Source organism: Gossypium hirsutum, chromosome A13 (genome assembly GCF_007990345.1).
Source record: "Gossypium hirsutum isolate 1008001.06 chromosome A13, Gossypium_hirsutum_v2.1, whole genome shotgun sequence".
NCBI classification, from domain to species: Eukaryota; Viridiplantae; Streptophyta; class Magnoliopsida; order Malvales; family Malvaceae; genus Gossypium; species Gossypium hirsutum.
This window is the reverse complement of record NC_053436.1, coordinates 54,948,312-54,974,495: the sequence shown is the minus strand read 5'-3', so window position 1 is coordinate 54,974,495 and position 26,184 is coordinate 54,948,312.

Below are 26,184 nucleotides of genomic sequence, written 5' to 3'. Positions count from 1 at the left end.
GGGCATGTGTCTTGGCCATGTGAAACCTGAACCTATTTTGAATTAAATTAATTAACCAAATGGCCTATCACACAAGCGTGTGACTTGGCCGTGTGATCTCAATTTGTTCATGAGTTACAAGTCAGAGAGTTACATGGGGTCAGGACACAGGCGTGTGTGATCACATGGCCTACCCACACGGGCGTGTGACCCCTATATAGTGGAAAATTTTCTAAGTTCTATAAAAATTTCTAAAGTTCTCAGTTTAGTCCCGAACCACTTCCAAAGCATGTTCTAGGCCTCGTAGGCTCGTATTAGGGGCTTTATGATTGATTACAAATGGTTTTAATTGGAATGAAAATTTATGGTTCGAAATTGTTTGATTAGATGGGATGTGAGTCCGGTAATGCCACATACCCTATTCCGGCGTCGAATAGGGGTAAAGGGTGTTACACAATTTGTAGAATTTGTTCTAATTCAAGGACTATTCTGCTAATTTCCCTTTTTCATGATTTTCTTCGGGCTCTTGATCTCAAATATAAAATTATTCATTCATTAGCATCTAATTCAATTCTAATTCACTTCATAATTTATACCCTTCAATTTTTGAAATTACACAATTACCCTAACTTTTATAATTTTACAATTCAGTCCCTTGTCAATTTTCTCACCAATTGAGCTAATTTTTCTCAATTAACACATTATCTAAATATTATAAGCTATTTCACAGCCTTTGACAAAAAAAATTTCATGTCAAACCCTAAGGTTTAATCTTTTTCACAATTAGGTCCTAAAAACTAATTTTTATCAAAATTACTTAATAAAACCATCACATAACAAAATTAAAGCTTCAAATCCATGTTAATTCATCATAAACATCCAGCACGCATCAATGGTATGTTTAAAAATTACCCATAAAATAAAAAACTAATGGAATAGATAGTTGGTCTTAATTGTAAAAGTCTTAAAAACACAAAAATTACAAGAAAAAGGCAAGAATTAAACTCACTTGTAGCAAAAATATGAAAAACTAGCTCAAGAGGACTCTTAAATGGTGTTTTCGGCTGAAATTTTATGAAGAATTGTCTAGATTTCTTTTAATTGTTATTTTATTTACTTAATTTTGAAAAATTTCCAATTTTACCTTTATTTCACCAAATTTTCAGTTTTTTCTCTTGCCAATGCCTCCTCAGCCATCTTTTTTGGGTTAATTTGCCCTAAAAGTCCTCCCTTATCTGTGACTTAAACTATTTAATCACTTTAGCTAATTTTGCACCTTTTTTAATTTAGTCCTTTTTAATTAATTAACCATCAAAACGTTAAAATTTTCTAATGAAACTTTAATACTAACTTAATGACACTCCATAAATATTTATAAAAATATTTACAGTTTAAAAAATAGAGGTCTCGATACCTCGTTTTTAACCCAATATACCTAATAAATTCTTTTAAATCACAAAATTCACTAGTTTAAGAATATTTCTAAAATCACACTTGACTAATAAATATTAATTTATTAAATATTCAAATTTACTCGTCGATTTAGTGATCTCGAATCACTATTTTCGACACCGCTGAAAATTTGGGTTGTTACAACTCTTTCCCCGTTAGGAAATTTCATCCTCAAAATTTGTTACCCGAGAATAAGTTCGGATATTGTGATCTCATTGATTCCTTAGTTTCTCATGTTGCCTCCTCTGAACCGTGGCAATGCCACAACACTTTAACTAATGGAACTCGTTTATTCTGTAGCTCTTTAACCTATCGAGCCAAAATCTTCACCAGTTCTTCTGAATACGTCATATTCGATTATATCTCAATTTCATTATCAAGAATCACATGTGAAGGATCTCATCTTTACCATCTCAACATGGATACATGGAACACATTATGAATTTTCTCAAGTTCCGGTGGTAAAGCTAATCGATAAGCCACAAGGCCAATTCTTTCAATTATCTCATACGGTCCAATAAATCTTGGACTCAGTTTCCCTTTTTTGCCAAACCATAACACTTTCTTCCACGGTGAAACTTTTAAGAACACTAGATCGCCAACCAAAATTCTACATCTCTTCTTTTCAAATCTGCATATGATTTCTGACGTTCTGAAGCAGATTTTAAATTGTCTTGGATGATTCAAACTTTTTCTTCTGTTTCTCGAATCAAATCAACTCCCACTAATTTAGATTCATTCAATTAGGACCAAAATAATGGAGTCTTACATTTTCTACCATAAAGAGCTTAAAATGGTGCCATTTTTATGCTGGATTGATAACTATTATTGTAGGCAAATTCGGCCAAAGGCAAGTACCTTTCCCAACTATCTCCAAACTCAAGTATACAATATCTCAACATGTCTTCTAGAATCTGAATCACTCGTTCTAATTGTCTATCAGTCTAAGGATGAAATGTTGTGCTAAAATTTAGCTTAGTACCTAGGGCTTCTTTTAGTTTACTCCAAAACCTCAATGTAAACCTCAAATCTCGATCTGAAATAATAGATGTTCAAACCCTATGTAATCTTACAATCTCAAACATATATAATTCTGCTCATTTCTCAAGTGAAAAAGCCTGTTCTGACCAGGATAAAATGTGTTGAATTAGTCAATCTATCCACAATCACCCAAATCAAATCTTTCTTTCTCAGAATCATAGGTAATCTAGATACAAAATCCATCGTGACATGCTCCAATTTCCACTCAGGAATCATGATAGGTTGTAACAAACCTGTTGGTACCTGATGTTCCGCTTTGACTTACTGACAGATCAAACACTTTGCTACAAACTCAAAATTTCTCTTTTCATACCCGTCCACCAATACATCCGTTTCGAATCACAATACATTTTCGTACTACCTAGATGAATGGAGTACATGCTATTGTCAGCTTTAGAAAGAATATCATTTTTCATCTCTAAATTATTCAAAACACAAATTCTATTACGATAATGTAATATACCGCTATCATCAATTCTATACTCTGAACTCAACTTGTCCTACACCATCTATTTTTTAACATTTATTTGAGGTCATCATCTTGCAACTCTTGAATCTGTTGAAGAAACAAAGGTTTTGTTCTCAATTCTGCTATTACAAAACCATCTTCATTAAGAGATAAATGAGCTTTCATCGCTCAAAGTGCAAACAAAGATGATTTTCTATTGAGTGCATCTGCAACCACATTAGCTTTCCCCGGGTGGCAGTCAATAATTAGATCATAATCTTTCAGTAACTCTAACTACCGTCTCTGTCTTAAATTCAGTTCTTTCTGGGTCATCATATACTTCAAACTCTTATGATCTGTATACACATAAAACTTCTCACCGTATAAGTAGTGTCTCCAAATTTTCAAAGCAAAAACGATTGCAGCCAATTCGAGATCATGCTTAGGATAATTCCTCTCATGCAGTTTTAATTGCTGAGAAGCATAGGTCACTACTTTTCCTGACTGCATTAATACACAACCCAAACCATTTAGAGACACGTCGCTATAAACAATATACGATATACCCAATTCTGGCTGAGTTAAAATTGGAGCCTCTATCAACATCTTCTTCAGATGATCAAAACTCTATTGATACTCATCTGACCACCAAATTCAACATTTTTTTGTAACAATCGAGTCAATGGTGAAGCAATCATCAAAAAATTCTTGACAAAACATCGATAGTAACCTGTGAGACCTAGAAAACTTCGCACTTCTATAATATTATTTGGAATTTTCCAAGTCACCACAGCAGAAACTTTACTCAAATCAACTCAAATCTCATCGACTAATTCAATATGACCTAGAAATCCAACCTCGTGTAGCCAAAATTCACATTTGCTAAACTTTGCATACAATTGTTTTTCTCTCAAAGTCTGTAGCATAATTCTCAGGTGTTGTATATGCTTGGAGTCTGTCTTGGAATAGATTAATATATTATCGATAAACACAACCACAAATCTATCCAAATAAGGTTGAAAAATTCAATTCATTAAATCCATGAAAGCAGCAAGTGCATTAGTCAAGCCAAATGGCATTACTAAAAACTCATATGACCATATCGAGTTCTGAAAGCAGTCTTCGGCACATCAGACTTTTTAACTTTTAACTGATAATACCCAGATCTGAGATCTATCTTCAAAAATATTTTAGCACCTTTCAGTTGGTCAAACAAGTCGTCAATACGATGCAAAGGATATTTATTTTTAATTGTGACCTTGTTCAACTATCTATAGTCTATACACAGTCTCAAAGAACCATCTTTCTTTTTCACAAATAAGACAAGTGCACTCCAAGTAGACATAATCGGCCTAATGAACCCTTTGTCTAATAGCTCTTGCAACTGTGTCTTTAACTCTTTTAACTCAGCTGGTGCCATACGATATGGTGTTATAAATATCGGTGATGTTCCTGGAATTACATCAATCACAAATTCAACTTCACGATTATGTGGTAAACCCGAAAATTCCTCAGGAAACACATCAGTAAACTCAGTAACAACTAGTAACTGTTCTAACTTCAATTTAGAACCCCCAATATCAAGAATGTAGGCTAAAAAGCTTTATTACCTTTCCGCATTAATCTCTGAGCTAAAAAAGCTAAAATAATTCTAACTATTTCTTTCGAATTTGCAGACTCAACAGTAATCATCTCTCCCATCTGACATTTCAAATCAATCTATTTTTCTCTACAATTTACTATAGCATCATGCTTCGTCAACCAATCCATTCCCAAAATAACATCAAATTCCCGAAAAGGTAGTAACATCAAATCAGCAAGGAATTCACAATTTTTTATTTTCAATGGACAATCATGACACACCAAATTAACTATTACACTTTGATCTAATGGATTAGTGGCTTGAACATCATAATCTGTAGGTTCAACAAACAATTTCTTTTCTGATGCTAATGGAGTGCAAACATAAGAATGTGTAAACCCAGGGTCAATCAATGTATACACAGTAACATCAAAAAGATAAAATGTACCAACAATTATGTCTAGAGCTGTAGCTTCCTCTATCGCTCAGATAGCAAAGTACGTGCGGGTGCTCTAGCCTCTGACTGGGCAGCCAAATCTCATACCTAAATGAGCAGTCCTAGTAGCACTACTTTGACCTAAACATCTACTTGTTTGAGAAGTGGCGATTTGGTTTTCTTTTTGTTCTCTCTCCTCTTTTAGTAGTTGAGGGAAATCTCAAATAAAATGGTCAGTAGACCCACACTTGTAACAAGCTCCTGTCTTGCCTCTATATTTATCGGAGTGAGGTTTCCCATAATATTTGCATCTCGGTCTTGGAGCATTTTGTACACTACCAACAGGAACTGTAGGTTTAATAGTTACCCTGAAATCCTGTTGAGTCATCTTATTCTTACATGATCGTTCCGGCATTGAGGTAGGTCAACTGGAATCATCTCTAAACTTTTTAGCCGAATATGTTGAAAATAATTTGGAAGAGCTTCTCTTATAGGATTATTTATTCCTTCTCTCCCATTGCATTTTTCTATTGTACACCTCTTCTATTTTCTAACCATGATCTGACAGAAAAAAATTATCGTATCTCTGAGTTTTTCTACCAGAGTACGCTTACTTAATTCAGTTACCGGAGGAGGTGGAGGTAAAACCTAGGGTGCTACAAATGGTGCAGTCAGGGGAGGAGTTTGTTGAGACTGATTTCTTTCTTGCACAAAGTTATTAAACCATTGATTTATAAACCCATAAAACATATTTTTGAGTTCCTGTTCTTGCATCGAAGAAATTGGGACATTACTACCTATCCCGTGTTCAGATGTTTGTACTCTACTATTAGCTTCATCACGTTCAGCATGTTCAGATCTATCAGACATCTTTACAATCTATAAGAAAAACAAAGATTAGATCGGACCATACCCATCACACTATTATAGATTTATATGGCAAGTATTTCTAGACACTTCACACGTTACATTCATTTTGAGAATCAACTAAATTGAAGCTCTGATACCAATAAATGTAACACCCCTAACCCATATTCGTTGCCAAAACAGAGTTATGGAGCATTACTAGACTTTACGAATTAATTACGAACATTTCATAATCTTTAATACATATATCATAACTCATTCATAAAACACTCATATGGTCCCTTATATGGGCCTTCGAAGCCCAAAATAGGTCTTAGAAGTAAATCGGGACTCATCGGAGACTTCAAGAATTTTTTTGCAAAATGTCAAAAATCTTCTTAGAAATAAGGGACACACGCCCGTATGGCCAGATCGTTGGCTCACACGGTCATGTCCCAACTCGTGTTCTTACCCATGTAACTCTCTGACTTGTGCCACACGACCAACCACACGCCCGTGTGCTAGGCCGTGTGGAAAGTGCAGGGGTCACACGGCTAAGCCCCACGCCCTTGTGCTAGGCCGTATGTCACACCTGATCAAGACACACACCCATGTGTCTACCCGTATAGACAAAATAAAGTCATTTCCTAACTTTATTTTCTCACCCAAATTTTCCATTAAGCTACATCAACCCATACACTTATATAACAACCAATTCAATACATATTATTCAAGCCAATTGCAAGAATTATGTATGATATACTATCACATAAATTCATGTATTTCTAAACTTAGCTTAACAACTCCATTCATTGATTACTAAAAACTACTACTAAATACATGCATACAAACATATACATATGTATCATTCACAACCATATTTCAAGTTTAACTCTTTTCTAAAAAAACCCAATACATGCCATATAAACCATAGGATATTTAACAAAATCTACCAGAGTAATCTGGATAATGTAATCCAATGTGTTGATTCGATCCTCTGAACTCACGTTAATCTACAAAAATCATTAAACAACATGTATAAGCTTATTAAAGCTTAGTAAGTTCATAGGCTTTAAAGATAAATATTACCGAACATGCTGTATTAAATCATTAAACAAGCATTTCACTAACACTTTCTGCCATTCACAATTTCAAATGATGAATTCACTTGATTGAGCTCAATATCAATAACTACTTAAATTCTATAACTTTAATTTCATATGACATTTACCAATCTTGGTCAAATTAGAGAACGTCTTACAGATTTGAGTACATCGTTTACTTGATTCTACAGTCCAACTATGGTCTTACACGTATATTGCCATGGCCTTGCCATGGTCTTACACTCATAATGCCATAACCAATTATGGTCTTATCATCAAGATGCCATAGCCCAGATATGGTCTTACACTTATACATATACTGTCATGGTCCAACCATGGTCTTACGTTCACGGTGCCATAATCCAGTTATGGTCTTTTCACTGAAATGCCATAGCCCAGCTATGGTCTTACATTTAAATATTGCCATTGTCCAACCATGGTATTATCTGTCAATTCATCTTGTGTTACGGAACAATTGTACTCAATCCTGCGTTCCACTTAATTTGAACATTCAATTCGATTTTCATATTATTACAATAATCATAAATCAATAACAAAGATATGAAATAATATATTATATCATTCCTAAACCAACAAGTTATCATGAAAGTTAAACCATATGAACCTACCTGGGCCAATTTGTAGAATTTGTTGTAATTCAAGGACTATTCAGGTAATTTCTCTTTTTCTCGATTTTCTTCGGGCTCTTAATCTAAAATATAAAATTATTCATTAATTAGCATCTAATTCAATTCTAATTCACTTCATAATTTATACCCTTAAATTTTTGAAATTACACAATTACCCCAACTTTTATAGTTTTTACAATTTAGTCCCTTATCAATTTTCTCACAAATTGAGCTAATTTTTCTAAATTAACACATTATCTAAATACTATAAGCTATTTCACAACATTTGACAAACATAATTTAATGCCAAACCCTAAGGTTTAATCTTTTTCACAATTAGGTCCTAAAAATCAACTTCTATCAAAATTACTTAATAAAATCATCATATAACAAAATTAAATGTCCAAATCCATGTTAATTCATCATAAAAATCCAGAACTCATTAATGGTAACTTTCAAAATTACCCATAGAATCAAAAACTAAAGGAATAGATAGTTGGACCTAATTGTAAAAGTCTTAAAAACACAAAAATTACAAGAAAAAGGAAAGAATTAAACTCACTTGTAGAAAAATATAAAAATCAGCTCAAGAGGACTCTTAAATGGTGTTTTTGGCTGAAATTTTATGAAGAATTGTCTAGATTTCTTTTAATTGTTATTTTATTTACTTATTTTGTAAAATTTCCAATTTTACCCTTATTTCACCAAATTTTGAGCTTTTTTTCTTGCTAATGCCGCCTCAGCCATCTTTTTTGGGTTAATTTTCCCTATAATTCCTCCCTTATTTGTCACTTAAACTATTTAATCACTTTAGTAAATTTTTCACCTTTTTCAATTTAGTCCTTTTTAATTAATTAACCATCAAAACGTTAAAATTTTCTAACGAAACTTTAATACTAACTTAATGACACTCCAAAAATATTTTTAAAAATATTTATAGCTCAGTTTATAAAATCAAGGTCTCAGTACCTCGTTTTTAACCCAATTTACCTAATAAATTCTTTGAAATCACAAAATTCACTAGTTTAAGAATATTTCTAAAATCACGCTTGACTCAGAAATATTAATTTTGTAATGCCCCGATTTTTGGGCCTAAAAGTATTGGGCCTTGAGTCTGGGTTTGGGTAGAAGACGGCTCGAACAAATTGGATATTTTGATTATTATTATTATTATTATTATTATTTAGTATGTTTAGTTTAGTAATTAGATAAATTACGAAGGGCTTATAGTGTGGGAAAAAGTCTGGGGCTCGGCCCATAGCTTTAGCAAAATTCTTAAATTTTGCCTCTTAAGGAAATCTGGGCATAAGGCCTTATAAATAAGTTGGGCAGACACTGGGCATAAAGGAAGTGCCTGGGCCAGTGGTTAGGGACGCTAGGCAGCAAGAAGGAAAGCTGGGGTTCAATTCCCAGTGTGCGCAAATGTTGATTTTTTTAACAACCAGGGATTGTCGCAAGGAGGCCTTATAATTACCTCGGGAGGAAAGATGACACAATCGAGCAAGTGGCGTGGTGGTAAGGTACGGGTAGTGTAGCTGAAGGGTAGGAGTTTGAGTTCGGTAAGTAGTGATGTTTTTGTTTTATTTTTAAACGAACTGGGACTGCAGCAGATAAGCTTTATGTAATATCCTGATTTTGGGCCTAGTCGAAATAGTGGTTTCGTGACCACAAAATCCGAGATAGAAATAATTATTTATGATTATTTTGAGGTTTATGATATGATTGCATGATTGTGTGAAAATTTCGTGAAGAAATTTTATGCATAAAGTGCTTAAAGTGAAATTAGGGACTAAATCGAATAATTTGCAAAACTTGCATTCTAGAAGTTTCTAGTATGCAATTGTTTTGAAATGTTAATTAGGAGGTCTTAAATAGAAATTTTACCAATTTCTAAGTCTATGGACAAAAATTGGACATGGATGGAATTTTTGGAAAGTTTAGTAGTAAGGGCATTTTGGTCATTTAGGGGTAAAATGAATTAAAATACAAAATTAAAAGCCAATTTTGCTCATCTTCAACCCCATGGCTGAATATAGCAAGGAGAAACCATGGCTAGGGCTTTTCAAGCTTTCGAGCTCGATTGTAAGTCCATTATAGCCCCGTTTTTCAAGTTCTTTACGTTTTTGGAGTCTCCGTAGCTCGATTAAGCTTATGCTAGCAATAATTTAACCTAGGGTTTATATTTGGAAAAATACTTATGGGTGAAATTTGTGTATTTTGGTGTTTTATGATAGAATATGAGGTTTTAAATTATATTAGACAACTTGTGCTACTCGGTTTTAAGCGAAAACTAGCAAAAGTGCTTAATCGGTAAAAATACCTAATAGTCATAAGTACATGTTAGAGTGAGAATTTGATGTTGCCATAGAAGGGAAAAATGATCAGCATGTCATAAAACATAAGAAAATAGGCTGAAGTTTAATTTACGAGCTTTGAGGCAAAAGTGTAAATATGCAAAAGTTTAGGGGCAAAATTATAATTTTGCCAAAATATGATTTTGGGTCAATTTGAATAATGTGAGTCCTAATTAAACTATATTTTAAATGATAGAGCAAGGAAAACTAAAATTCGGGCTAAAATAGGGAAAATACCAAGTTGTGGACGAAATGGTAAAAGTAGCCATTTTCGCATACGAGGTAAGTTCAGGTGTAAATGTAGTAACATAATTGTCATTTTAAGCAATTTAATGTTGTTTATATGATATGATGCTGATTATTATCATGAAATATTATGCTTTGTGGTTATTGTTGAATAATATGTAATTATATGAATTACTTGATGAGTATGAACTATCACCGAAGTATCAAATTCGATATTCCGTGGAAGATGGCAAAGATGAGTGATTGAGGAAAACGCCCGTTTGAACCTTAGGAATAGATTAGGATACAAGTGACATGTCACTAGGATGGTTGAGCATCCGAACTCGTTGAGTTGAGTCCGAGTTCACTTATGGATGCAAATGTCCGAACTCGTTGAGTTGAGTCTGAGTTCACTCATGGATGCGAACGCCCGAGCTCGTTGAGTTGAGTCCGAGTTCGCTTATGGGCGGGTTACATAGTAGCTTGGCTACATATGTGGCACTTATGTGCAAACTTTCCATGTATCCAAATTATATTCCGATGTGTTCAACGGGTAAAATTTTACTCAAGCGGAGGAATACTCGAGATGAAAGGGACGTATTGGTAAGTGTCGTGAAATAAATACTTTGAACAGGTATGTACTTAACCCTCGGGTTGAAAACTCGATATAACAACAATATGGTAAGATGATAAATGAAAATGTGATATGAATGTCTCGGTGATGATTATGCAAATGATGTTTTATGTTTGCTTATATAGTTATGTTACTTGCTATTTTCATGTGAACTTACTAAGCATTTATGCTTACTCCCTCCTTTTCATTCCTTGTAGTGTTGACAAGCCAGCTCGGAAATCGGAAATGGTCGGCGGCACGCTCACACTATCTGTATACCATCTTGTCATAATGGCTTGTATATTTTGAGTATGGCATGTATAGCATTATAATCATTTTGTGTATATGGCCTTATGATATGGTTATTGAGTGGTATGGAAATGCTTGGTAATGATTAGCCATTGGAATGGCTAATCATGATCATATTTGGTGTTATGTATGCTAAATTGCTAGCTAATCCATGGAAACCATGAAATAGGTAAAATTTACCATAAAATAGACTCAGACAGCAGCAGTGATGTGAGTTTGAAAAATCACTAAAAATAGTAGAGATACAATTAGATGATGAATAATATATGGAATTTAAGAATTATGAGTCTATTTTCATATGGATGGAACAAAACAGGTATATGAGTTATATTTTATGAGATGTTTAAATTTTTGTGAAACAGGGCCAGAGCAATTTCTGGATCCCCTGTTCTGACTTTGGAAATTCACCATAAATTTTTCAAAGATAATTAGAAGTCATAATTTATATTTACAGATTTCTTATTGAGTCTAGTTTTATTAGAAGCAAATGATATAGTCATTGAAACTCTGTACAGGGAGATATTTGATTCGTAATACACAGAGGTCAGAGCAGCCAAACTATGAAACAGGGGAGACTTTAACTAATAAACTGTACTAATTTGCTCGACAAAAAATTCTATAAAAAAATTAGTAAATATATATATGAGTCTAGTTTCAGGAAAAATTTACGAAATTGGATTTTGAGTTTTGTAACTGGAGATATGAATTTTTAAGCGACTATGACGCAGATTGTTAGCTTGACTGAAAATTTTAAAAATAAATTGTTTGAGCTGTTTAAGTAATGAAATAAGTCTATTAACACCTCGTGTTCGACTCCGGCGACGGTCTCGGGTATGGGGCGTTACACTTTAAAATTAATTGTGAGTAGATGATATCATGAGAGGAGCCTCAGTGTAGTGGCAAGCAGCGTATGTGGGTGCCTAGAGGTCTCGGTTTCGAATTGTTGTACGCACAATGGGCTACCAATTTTGCTGCTCACATGGGGGAAAGTTAGAGTTTGACCGAAACTCTCCTAGGGCTTGAGTCAGTCAAGCGGTGGACTACTGCTGATGGTGCAAGGAATTTGGATGGGATTTAAATTGGTGGTGGCTGAAATTAAGGAGAAAAACATGGAATTTGAACTTGGGAAGGATTTTATGCTGAAATAGGACTCATGGTAGTACCAATTCGGCTATAGGCAATTAAATGCCGAAAAAGCTCTTAAAATTTTAGCTTGTATGGGTTGTTTTCTTCTTTGTTTAGTTTTGGGTATTTTTAAGTGTTAGTCGATTTAGGTTGGGGCCATTCACATCTATTATTATTTTTTTGAGATCGACCTTCATTCTTTTTGTTCATCTTTTCTTCACAGCTTAATCTTCTACTCCTACTCATAAGTCCTTTCTCTTTGATTCTCTTCTCATTATTGCCGAAAATAGAGACTTTTCTCTATGCAAAAAGTCAAACCTCACAACTCTCTTATCCTTCTACTGACATCTCCCCTCTACTTCACAAACTTCTATTCTCCATCTCATTTCTTCAAAAGCCGAATCACCTAGATCTATTCTCTATTCGTATTTTGGGTTAGATCTACAACAAATCTGGAATAGGAAGGTACTTCGAAACATTTCTGGAAAGTAGATCCTCGGTAAAAGCTCAGATCTTTCTGTCCATTCATTATTTCAGGTTTTTAAGAAAAGCCAAAAACCCCTATATGCATAGGGTGGCTATCGACTAAGACTAAAGGGTTATTGGTTTTGTTTATTGTTCTGTTATGAGTAAGGTGGAATAAAGGCTGTCGATCAAAGAGCAGTGGGGAGCGAAGACATCGAAACGACTAGATCTAGACTTAGTCATTATTTGCGACAAAGGTAAGCAATCTAAGGCCATTAAGGGTGTTGGCCGATTTTGGTAAGGAAGATATCATTAGTAATCGAATGGTTTTGGATCTAACTTTTTAAGTAATCAATTGTAGGATAGGTGCATGGTAGATTTTGGCAAGAGATCATCGTAAAACAGGTGTGTAAATGACACCCACTAGTAGACTAGATCGGCAAAAGCCGAAAAGTCGGCATTTTGAGAACTTGCGAGCGTGCTAGCGCTCGTGGGATTGTTTGTAATGATAATTTTGGTAACTTCAATGGTAAAATTGCAAAGTGCGTAATTTCGTGCACCTCGGTGAATTTGGGCTTCGATGGGCCGAAATTGAGTAATAGGCAATGGGCCCATTTTGATAAAAGCATCCGGTAAGTATTCTGAAGACATGTTAATAATTGTAATGAGCACCAAACCCTAAAAGACTGATAAAATTATTGAAATACCTCTGTAAGGTAAAATTACTGTAATACCCTTAAAGGGGTAAGTTTACGATTACGCCCCTCGAGGTAAATAACTATTCTTACGCTATAATCTGACTGTCTTTCTGAAGCATGCCTTGTTAATTATCTATATATTCTGCATACATGTCATACTGCATGGGGTGGGGTTTTGTTATGGAGGAAGAATCCGTTCTGGTGGCTGTGCCACATATTCTGATATAAGCAGCTTTGCTGCGGATTATAGTTAGTGCCGTAACTGGTGCTAACACTATAAGTGTAGGGATGGCGTGGGTGATTTATTCCCCACAGGAAGTGTAGGGATGGACGGAGGCAAGTGCAGGGTTGGATGGGGTTATCATGTGTTAATCATATGAGACTATTTTGTTATAGGCCAACTGTATTGAAATGGGCCCAACTGTGTTAATATTGGCAAGGCCCAATATATCTCGACTTGTAAGGGGCTATGGCCCAGATTAATATTGATATGGGCTAAGGCCCAGTTAACTCTGATTTCTGAATAGGGCTTAGGCCAGTAAAGCTTGAACTAATTTGGGCTCTGGTTGGGGTACTTTACACACTAAGTTTTCCAAACTCACCCCCTTTTTCCCATCTTTGCAGGTGAGCCTTAGATCGGTGGACTTGGAGCTGGAGGGATTCAGAGTGGCCGTGTGGACTGTTTAAAATAAGTGTTTATGCCTTCACTTTTATTCTAGATTATTTCCTTTATGTTTTCGAGTTTTAATTTGTAATAAGGTCACTTTAATTATTTTTAATTATTTTTAGTATGTTTTGTTAGCTTAGATATGATACTGTTTTAATTGTTTGAAATTGAATGCTCTAGGGTGCATTTTAAAAAGGTTACTTGATTTCAAAATATCGCGATAACAAAGCAAGGCTTCCGCAACGAAAACATTTTCAAAATTAATAATCTTTCCAAATGGTTTTAAACGAAATGGTTTTCCCTAAACAATCACTCAGTTAAAGTGTGGCAATGGTTGTGTGCATGTCTAGGAGTGGATCCGTGGAGAGCTTGGTACTTAAGCAGTCTAATAGACTCACCTCCTCTTTTCTAGCATCCTACCTGGTGCACGGCTTCCATTCACTTTAATCTATAACGAGGATATTCTTTAAACACTAAGAAAGACTTTAGATAAAACATGACTTTTCTAGTAACACTTCAATGTGACACGTCGGATTTGGTCGTAACGTTTGGGCCGATTTTAGGGTGCTACAAATTTATTAAAATTTCAAACTTACTCATCAGATTTAGTGATCTCGAATCACTATTTCCAACACTACTAAAAATTTGGGTTGTTCCAGTGGTTGTCGCGGTGTTACACAATACTCTCTTGTGTGATCTAATGTACAAGCACCAACTAGAGCTTATGCTATTTGCCTACCAGAATAAGCTTCTACGCCAGAGGTTATAACCAGTACTTTCTCTATTTTTGATACTAATGTTACTGCTTTGATTGATCCGGATCAACTCATTCATATGTATACACAAATTTAGTATCTAGTAAAAAATTACCTGTTGAGTCCATAAAATTCATGGTTAAAGTGTCGAACCCCCTTGGTCAATATCTATTAGTTAATAAAGTTTGTAAGAACTGTCCTTTGATGACTCGGGGTCAGAGTTTTCTAGCTGATTTGATGTTATGTTGTTTGATGAGTTTGATGTGATTTTGAGCATGGATTGGCTGACTCTACACGATGCTGTTGTGAACTGAAGATGAAAGCTTATTGTATTGAAAAGTCAAAACAGTGAGACACTTTGGATGGAATCAGACTGTTTGAATGGGATGCTTATTTTTATTTCAGCTACGTCAGCACAGAAATATGTGTGAAAAGTTTGTGATGCTTATCTTGCATATGTATTGGATTCTAAAGTATCTGAGTTGAAGCTTGAATCAGTGTCAGTGGTTTGTGAGTATCCTGATGTGTTTCCAGAGTAATTACCTAGATTACCGTCGATTAGAGAGGTTAAATTTACTATTAAATTAGTACTAGGGACATCACCGATATCGATAGCGCCGTACAGAATGGCTCCTACTGAGTTGAAAGAGTTAAAAGCACAGTTGCAAGAATTGACAGAAAGGGGTTTTGCTAGACCCAGTTTCTCGCCTTGAGGTGCATCTATTTTGTTCGTTAAGAAAAAGGACGGATCAATGAGATTGTGTATTGACTGCCATCAGCTCAACAAGGTTATAATCAAGAATAAGTATCCACTACCGTGAATTGACGATTTGTTTGATTAGTTGAAAGGTGCAACGGTATTTTTAAAGATTGATATTCGTTCTGGTTACTATCAGCTATGAGTTAAAGACTCAGATGTGCCAAAAACTGTATTCAGAACCAGATACGAACATTATGAATTTCTTGTGATGTCATTTGGTTTAACTAATGCACCTGCAGTATTTATGTATTTGATGAACAGAATCTTTAGACCGTATTTAAACAGATTCATTGTGGTATTCATTGAAGACACTCTGATTTATTCACGAGATGAGTTTGAGCATGTCGAGCATTTGAGAATTGTGTTACAAACTCTGCGTGATAAACAATTGTTTGCCAAATTTAGAAAATGTGAGTTTTGGCTCCTAGAAGTCAGTTCCCTGGGACATATAGTATCGACCGAAGGCATCAGAGTTGATCCGAGTAAAATTTCAGCAGTTGTTGACTAGAAACCACTGAGAAACGTATATGAAGTTTGAAGGTCTATCAAGGGATTCTCGATGATTTCCACACCGACGACGTGACTACTACAGAAAGATGTGAAATTTGAATGGTCCAAGAAATGTTAGCAAAGTTTTAATCAATTGAAAGCACTGTTGAATGAGGCACCAGTATTAGTTTAACCTAAATCGGGTAAAGAATTTGTAATTTTCAGTGATGCATCTTTAAATTGTTTAGGTTGTGTTTTGATGCAGGAAGGCAAAATAATAGCTTATGTTTCCAGACAGATAAATCCACACGAAAAGAATTATCCAACACATGACTTAGAATTGGAAACTATTGTGTTTTCATTGAAAATTTAGTGACACCATTTATACAGCAAAAAATGTCATATATTTATCGATCATAAGAGTTTGAAGTATCTGATGTCGGGGAAAGATTTGAATCTGAGACAGCACAGGTGGCTTGAACAATTAAATATTATGATTTGATTATTGATTATCATTCGGGTAAAGAGAATGCAGTTGCTGATGCTCTGAGTAGAAAACTTTATTTGCTTTGCGAGTGATGAATACGCAATTGACATTATCTGATGATGGTTCAATCTTATCCAATATAAAAGCTAAACCGATGTTTTGCAACAGATCTGTGAAGCTCAAAAGTGTGAAGACGAGTTACAAGCTAAACAGGAACATAGTGAGTCAACTACTGATTCTAAATTTCATATTGGATCTGATGATTGCTTATTATTCAGAGGTAGAATTTGTATACCGAAGAATCTAGAGCTTATTCAGAAAATCTTGCACGAAGCTCATAATGGTAGCATGTCTGTTCATCCAGGAAGTAATAAGATGTACAGTGATTTGAAACAAATGTACTAGTGGCAGGGAATGAAATGTGAGATTTCTGACTTTGTATCGAGATGTTTAGTATGTTAACAAGTTAAAGCTAAACATCTGGTACCTTCTGGATTATAGCATCTAGTCGAGTTACAATGGACTTCATATCGGGTTTACCTCTTTCTATAAGAAAGAAAGATACAACTTGGGTTGCCGTTGATCATCTGACGAAGTCTGCACATTTTATTTCGGTGCGTACAGATTACTCCCTAGAGAGATTAGTTGATTTTTGCGTTTCTAAGATCGTCAAATTGCATGGGGTGCTAGTTTCTATTATTTCAAATAGAGATCCGGGGTTTACATCACAATTCTAGAAAAAGATATAGGAAACTTTAGGTATGTCGTTGCATTTTTGCACTGCATTTCATCCTCAGACCAATGGTTAGTTCGAGGTAGTAATTCAGATACTCGAAGATATGCTTCGTTATTGTGTATTAGAGTTCAAAGGCAACTGGGAGAAATATTTATCGTTGGTTGAATTCACGTATAATAATAGTTATCAGTCGAGCAAAAACGTGGCATCGTATGAAGTTTTGTATAGTCATAAATGTAGAACACCATTATATTATACTAAGGTTAGTGAGAAAAAGATTCACGAGGTTGATTTGACTTGTGAGACTGAAGAAAAGGTAAAAGTTTGAAAACAGCTTCAAATCGACAGAAATTGTATGCAGATTTGAAACGTAAAGATATTAAATTTCAATTCAATGATAAATTTCAAGTTGATGATAAAGTATTCTTGAAAGTGTCGCCCTGGAAAAAGTTCTTCGTCTTGGTCACAAAAGAAAGTTAAATCCGTGATTTATCGGGCCGTATGAGAGTATTGAAAGAATCGGACAAATAGTGTATCAATTGGCTTTGCCGCCAGAGTTAGAAAAGATTCATAATGTGTTTCACGTATCTATATCATGACGGTACCGATCTAACCCTTCACATATTGTCTCACCTACGGATGTTGAGATTCAGTCTGATATGTCGTACAATGAGGAACCGATCAGAATTCTGGCTCAAGCGGTTAAAGAAATGAAAACTAAGAGCATAGCTATAGTAAAGGTTCTTTGGCAATGACATGGGATAGAGGAAGCCACCTGGGAACTCAAGGAAGCTATTTGAAACCAATATCTGAACCTCTTTTCTGGTAATATTTTCGGAGACGAAAATTCCTTTAGGGGGAGAATTGTAACAACCCTTTTTTAGTGAAATCAGAACAGTAGTTTTGAGACCACAAATTCAATGTTGAAATATCTATTTTTTTCTATAGCATGATAACAGTACCGTATAAAAACTTCGTTAAGAAATTTTACTATTTAGATACATAATTTGATAAAAAGAACTAAATCTCGTAAAGTGCAAAAGTTGAGTTCTAGTAACTAAAGGTATTAAATAGCTATAGAACCTTAAAGTATGAGTCCTTATATGGTAATTAGACCATTAATGGAGATAGTGTATGTACATGGCTTGGCATTAGTGAAATTTTTGATGTTTTTAAAGGTTATAATATTAATTTGGTAAATAAATAATAAATTAAATATAACAAAACAAAGTTGTCATCTCTTTTATTCTTCTTCAACCGAAACTTAGGGTTAAAAAGCCATTGTAGAAGCTTCAATGTTGCTAGCTTATATCTAAGTGCATGGTATGAATTTTAGTCTCGTCTTTGTTGATTTTTATGTTTTCGGGATTGTTGTAGCTTAATCTAGCTAACCTAGGGACTAATTTGTGTAACTGTTAAACTGTAACATCCCAAATTAGGGTCTAGTCGAAACAGTGGTTTCGAGACCATAAATTTGAAGTAGAAATAATTATTTTATGATTCTTGTGAGGTCTATGATATGATTGCATCCTTGTGTGAAGGTTTCATGAAGAAATTCTATTGATAAAGTATCCAATTTAATATCTAGGACTAAATTGAAAAAGTTCCAAAAAGTGAGTTCTAGAATATTTAAGCATGAAATTGCCTTGGATTGTTAATTAGAAGTCCTTAATTAGCAAATTGCCCAATTTCTATTTTTATGGATAAAAATGAGCATAGATAGGAAAAATTTGAAAGAAATGCCAGAAGGGCATTCTTGTCATTTGGTTAATAAAAGAATAAAAAGGGGAAAATAAGTCAAAATTGTGTCCATCTTCCTCCCTCCTTAGTCGAAATTCTCAAGGAGCCATAGCTAGGGTTTTGTTCATCCTTTCAAGCTCGATTTTAAGTACACTCTAGTCTTGTTTTTAATGTTCTTTATGTTTTTGAAATCTTTGAATCTTGATCTAGTTATTTCTACCGTTATTTTGAGCTAGAGTTCATGTTCAAAAACTTACCCATGTGTGACATGCATGTATTTTGGTGTTTAATGGAGGAATATGAAAGTTTGATGCATGATAAACATATTTTACAAAGTGATTTTTCATGAAAACACCTAAAAGGACTTGTTTGTAAAACATATAAAACTAGGTGTTAAAAGGTGATTTGATGAAAAATGTGGGCTATTAAAAGAGGGAATATGAATCGACTAGGCTTGGGTAACAACGAAATTGGATACATTTCATTTTACGAGCTTAGGGACCAACATGTAAATATGTGAAAGTTTAAGGGTAAAATTGTAATTTTCCCAAAGTATGATTTATGGATTAATTTGAATAATATGATAATTAAATAAGTGAAATTTTCTATTATAGATCAAGGAAACAAAGTCTGGACCTAAAGGGAAGAACAAGGTTGTGGACTAAATCGAATGGTTAGCTACATTTTTGTACCGAGGTAAGTTTATGTGTAATTGATATAGCATTTTATTATACATTTAACACTTAATGTTGCATGAAATGTATATTTGCCTTTGTGAGTATTATTGATGTTGTCTGACAAAGATTTGAGGCGAGAGAAGCCGGTTGAACCTTAAGAATACTTAGGGTATAAATATCATGACCTATGAGTTGATGAGATCCCATATAAGACCATATCTGGGATATGGCATCGGCATCGATATTTGATCCCATGTAAGACCATGTCTAGGACATGGTATTAGCATCGTTATGTGATTCCATGTAAGACCATGTCTGGGACATGGCATTGGCATCGTTATGTGATCCAATGTAAGACCATGTCTGGGACATGGCATTGGCATCGATATGAAAGTATCGTGTAAGACCATAGCTGGGCTATCGGCTTCGATATGTGTGATCCCATGTAAGACAATGTCTGGGGCATGGCATTGGCATCGATAAGTGGTCCCATGTAAGACCATATCCGAGATATGGCATTGGCACCCTACTATGTAAATATGAATTCCTAAGTATCCATTAGTATTCCAAGTGGTTCAACGGGTAGTCCAAGGATTTGTCAAAGAAATAATGAGGTATGATCATATTGAAAGAGTACAGGTATGTACGCAAAGCTCGTAGTTATTGAGATTACGAAATGATTAAACCTTGGTAATATGAGAATGAAGGAATTATGATCATGAGTTCTATTAAACATTATATAAATCAAATGAGATAGGATATGACTACAATGATTGTTGAGAATGATATTTTGTGCATGAAAATGCATATTTTTATTGCTTATTATTTATATGCAAGCTTATTAAGCTTTATGCTTACTCCCTCTCTTTTTCATTTTCTTATAGTGTCGTTAAGCTAGCTCGGGGATCAAAGGACATCGGAGGCTCGATCACACTATCAATTGGAATCTTTTACGTATAGTTAGCTTTATTACTTTGAGTATGGTATGTATACAAACTTGGTTATTTTGTTATATGTCATATTTGCTTAGCCAATGTGTTGGCTTTTGATGGTGCTATAATTCATTTTGTATAAGACCATGAGATATGGCTCACAATGATTATTGGTTTGTAAACTTGTTCATCTATGAATGCATGTGCCAATTCCATTATGATATTGACATTGGTTGTTGTTGGTTGAATGATTATGGCTACTATGTATGTGTTGGTAAAATGGGGCTTGACATGATATGAAGTCTTAATTTAGTATAATATGATGAGAAGTAGTCATGCATAAGCTAGGTTCATGAAGGTTTAAGTACCTTTGGAACCATGAATGTGTTGTGCAAATAAGGGTGGAAATTGGCTTGGAAATTACCTTAAATTTGTCTACACGAGTAGACACACGAGCATATGTCTAGACCGTCTGTGACACACGACTTGCCCCAAAGCGTGTGTTCTGGTTTTGTGTCCCCTGCACCCTAATTAATGTTAAACAGAATGCCTAATAGTAAACACATGGGCAGGGAAATGGCCGTGTATCTCAACCGTGTGAAGGACACAGCTTTAGAACATGGGCGTGTGCGCAAGCCATGTGAAGTCTGCACTTAATTTCGAGAATTTAATTCACCTGACAGCCTAAGCACATAGGCGTATGACTTGGTCGTGTGACTCTAATTGTATGATGACGTCATAGTCAGAGAGTTACACGGGCTGAGGACACGGGCGTGTCCCAAACCACACGGGCGTGTATGACCACACGACCTACGCACACGGGAGTGTGACTCTCCAAAACAAGAAAATTTTCTAATTGTCGAAAAGATTCCAAAGGTTCTCGATTTAGTTTCAAACCACTTTCGAAGTACGTTTTGGGTCTCGTAGGCCCTTATAAAAGATAATTTGCATATGATTGAAAAGTTTTAAACTTAAACAAAATTTTATGGTTCGATTTTTGTATGCTTGTTTACGTTTAAGTCCAGTAATTCCTCGTACCCTGTTGGATATAGGTAAGGGGTGTTATATTTAGTGGTATCAGAGCTACAGTTTAGTCGATTCTCGAACTAACATAATATGTGTACGAGTCCATCTATACATGTCGTAAATGAATTATGATAGTGTGACAACTCCTGACCTTTTTAAATTGTGTTTTCATATAGTAATGAATCCCAATCGAGCTGAAGCTGATGATGTAGAAAGTAATAAGTCGGCTCCTGCTGAAAGGTCAGCGTTAGTTAAGAGAAGACCCGTGACAGTGAGCCAAGGAGGAAGAGATGAGGCTAGGGAAACCTTTCTTCATATGATTAATGTCTGGTATACAGAGTTTGTATGAACGAACCCGAACACTCAACCCTCTCCACCTCTACCTATTCCTCAACCTATCCTCGTAGCACCCCAAGGTATGGACTTCGTGTGACTGAATAGGCCTCTAGTTGATAAGATTTAGAAGCAAGGTAGAATGACCGTAACTGAATACGAGTGTAACTGAATACGAGCGTGAGTTTGTGAGACTCAGTAAATACGCTAGGGAATGTGTCTTGACCAAAGCTATTATGTGCAAGAGGTTTGAGGACGGATTAAACAAAGACATTTGGATGTTTTTTGGTATGCTTGAGCTGAAAGAATTTGTTGTACTCGTCAAAAGAGCTTGTAAGGCCAAGGAATTGGCCAAAGAGAAGAGAAAGGTCGAGTCTGGGGCTAGGGACTCAAGGAAAAATTCTATGAGCAAGTCGTTTCGGTCCATATCGAAGAAGTCGAGGGACTTCTATTCTAGCTCTCATGCTTCTGTTGGACATCCGAATAGAAATAGAGACAAACAGTATTCGGGTACTAAGGCCCAGACCACCTCGATTGCTAGTGTTGGTAATGCTCGACCAAGTAGACTGGAGTGCCCACAATGCAGTAGACGTCATTCCAGTGAGTGTCGAGGGAGTGACAGTACCTGTTTCAAGTGTGGTTCCCCCGACCACTTTATTAGAGAGTGCCTCGAAATGGAAAAAAAAAAAGAGATATCAAAGTGCAAGATCAGGTAACACTGCTAATCGAGGTTGACTAAAGAAAAATTTGGGTAATGGAGCGAACAAAAATAGTTCCCCTAAGGAATCTGCTGTGAGACCCGAGGCCAGAGCTACTGCAAGGACGTACGCCATTCACGCTTGCGAAGAGGCTTCATCTCCAGACATGATTACGGGTACATTTTCTATCTATGATACTAATGTTATTGCTTTGATTGATCCGGGATCTACCCATTCCTATATTTGTATGAAATTGGTGTCCAGTATGAGTATGCTTGTTAAGTCTACAGAATTTGTGATAAAAGTGTCAAACCCATTAGGCAAATATGTGTTAGTTGATAAAGTGTGTAAGAATTGTCCTTTGATGATTAGAGGTCACTGTTTTCTGGCTAACCTTATGCTTTTGTCGTTTGTTGAGTTTGACATAATTCTTGACATTGATTGGTTAACTGCTCATGATGTAGTAGTAAATTGTAGGAGAAAATTTATTGAACTGAAATGTGAAAATGGTGAGATTCTCTGGGTTGAATCAGATGAATAGGATAGCTTACCTGTAGTGATTTCTTCGATGTCCGCTCAGAAATGTATAAGAAAAGATTACGAAGCTTATCTTGCTTTTGTGTTTAATACAAAAGAGTAGGAGTTGAAGATTGAGTCAGTACCGGTAGTTTGTGAGTATCCAGACGTGTTTCCGGAAGAGTTACCCGGATTACCTCCAATTAAGGAAGTTGAATTTGGCATTGATCTAGTTCAGGGTACGGCACCCATTTCTATTGCTCCGTATAGGATGGCTCCGACCGAATTAAAGGAGTTAAAAGCCCAGTTGCAAGAGTTGACGGATAAAGGTTTCACGAGACCTAGTTATTCACCGTGGGGCGCACTAGTTTTATTTGTGAAAAAGAAAGATGGTTCGATGAGACTATGTATTGATTACCGACAACTCAAAAAGGTGACGATAAAGAATAAGTACCTTTTGCCGAGGATAAATGATTTATTTGACCAATTGAAGGGAGCCACAGTATTTTCTAAGATAGATTTGAGGTCCAGTTATTATCAGTTGATGGTTAAGGACTTGGATGTGTCAAAAACTACATTTCGGATGAGGTATGGCCACTACGAATTTTTAGTGATGCATTTTGGTTTGATGAATGCTCCTGCAGTTTTCATGGATTTAATAAACCGATTTTTTTGACCTTATTTGGACAAATTTATTGTGGTGTTTATCAATGATATCCTAATTTATTCTCGTGACAAATCTGAAAATACCAATCATCTGAGGACCGTTTTGCAAACCTTGAGAGATAAGCGGTTGTATGCTAAGTTTAGCAAAAGTGAGTTCTGGCTTAGAGAAGTCGAACTTTTGGGGCATGTTGTTTCAGATGATAGTATTAGAGTTGATCTGAGTAAGATATCGGCTATTATTAAATGGAAACTACCGAGGAATGTAACTGAGGTTAAAAGTTTTCTAGGCATAGCTGGTTATTACAGATGGCTTGTTAAAGGATTTTCCATGATTGCTACTCCGATAAAAAAGCTGTTACAGAAAGATGTCAAGTTCGAATGGATAGAAAAATGCCAACAGAGTTTTAAGAAACTAAAGGCATTGTTGACCAAGGCACCGATTTTAGTGCAACCTGAATCGGGAAAAGAACTTCTGGTTTATAGTGACGCGTCTTTGAATGGATTGGGTTGTTTACTTATGCAAGAAGGTAAGGTGATAGCTTATGCCTCGAGGCAACTGAAGCCACATGAGAGAAATTATCCGACCCATTATTTGGAGCTAGCCGCCATTGTGTTCGCGTTAAAGATTTGGATACACCATTTTTATGGTGAGAAATGTTGAATATTCACTTATCATAAAAGTCTAAAGTACTTGATGACTCAAAGGATTTGAATTTACGACAACAGAAGTGGCTAGAGTTGATAAAAGATTATGAGCTAGTGATTGATTATCACCCAGGAAAGGTGAATGTGGTAGCCGATGCTTTGAGTAGGAAGTCGTTATTTGCTTTGAGGGCTATGAACACTCAGTTGGCTTTATCAGATGATGGTTCGATACTAAAGGAGTTAAGTGCTAGACCGAAGTTTTTCCAAGAGATCTATGAAGCTCAAAAAGGTGACAGTGACTTACAAACCAAGAGAGCTCAATGTGAGTCAAGTGTTTAATCAGATTTTTTGATTGGTTCTGATGGTTGCTTGATGTTCCAAGATAGGGTCTATGTAGCTAAAGATGATGAGCTTATTGGGAAAATTCTTCACAAGGCACATAGTAGTTGTATGTCAATCCATCCGGGTAGTACCAAGATGTATAATGACTTGAAGAGATTGTATTGGTGGCTGCATATAAAAAAGGACATCTCAGAGTTTGTTTCAAAATGCCTAATTTGTCAGTAAGTGAAAGCTTAGCACCAAGTATCTTCGGGTTTACTTTAGCTTGTGATGGTTCCCAAGTGAAATAGGGCCAGCTTACAATAGATTTCGTGACGGGATTGTCGTTAACCCCAAGAAAAAAGATATTGTTTGGGTTGTAGTTGAACGATTAACGAAATCAGCTTATTTTATTTCGGTACGTATCGACTACTCACTTGATAAGCTAGCCGAGTTGTATGTTTCTAAAATTGTGAGACTTCATGGAGTACCTTTATCGATCATTTCGGATAGGAACCTGAGATTCACATTGCAATTTTGGAAAAAGCTACAAGAAACTCTAGGTACAAAGATGAATTTTAGTACTACTTTCCATCCACAAATAGATGGTCAGTCGGAGAGAGTAATACAGATACTAGAAGACATGTTTCGGTGTTGTGTTCTTAAATTTTAGGGCAGTTGGAAAAAGTACTTGCCGTTGGTGGAATTTGCCTATAATAACAGTTTCTAGTCAAGCTTGAAAATGTCACCTTATGAGGTATTGTATGGGCGTAAGTGTCGAACACCATTATATTAGACTGAACTCAAAGAAAATTAGATTCACAGAGTTGATTTAGCCGAAGAAACAGAAGAGAAAGTGAAGATAATTCGTGATTGTCTGAAAGCTGCCTAAGACAGACAGAAATCCTATACGGATTTGAAACAGAAAGAGATTGAGTTTCAAGTTGGTGATAAGGTATTATTGAAAGTATCTCCATGGAAGAAAGTTTTGAGACTCGGCCAGAAAGGCAAATTAAGTCCACGCTTTGTTGGACCGTACGAGATTACTGAAAGAATAGGGCCGGTAGCATATCGGTTGGCTTTGTCGTCTGAGTTGCAAAGGATTCATGAATATTCCATGTGTCTATATTGCGCCAATACTGATCTGATCCTTCGCATGTGATTTCACCAACCGAGGTTGAGATTCGATCGGATATGACTTATGGTGAAGAGCCGGTTAAGATTTTGCCTCGAGAAATTAAACAATTGAGGAATAAAAGTATTGCCCTTGTGAAAGTATTACGGTAAAGACATGGGGTTAAAGAGTCTACATGGGAGACCGAGGAAAGCATGAGAAACCAATACCCAAATCTTTTTACCGGTAAGATTTTTGGGGACGAAAATCCGTAAGGTGGGAGAGTTGTAACATCCCCAATTACGGTCTAGTTGGAA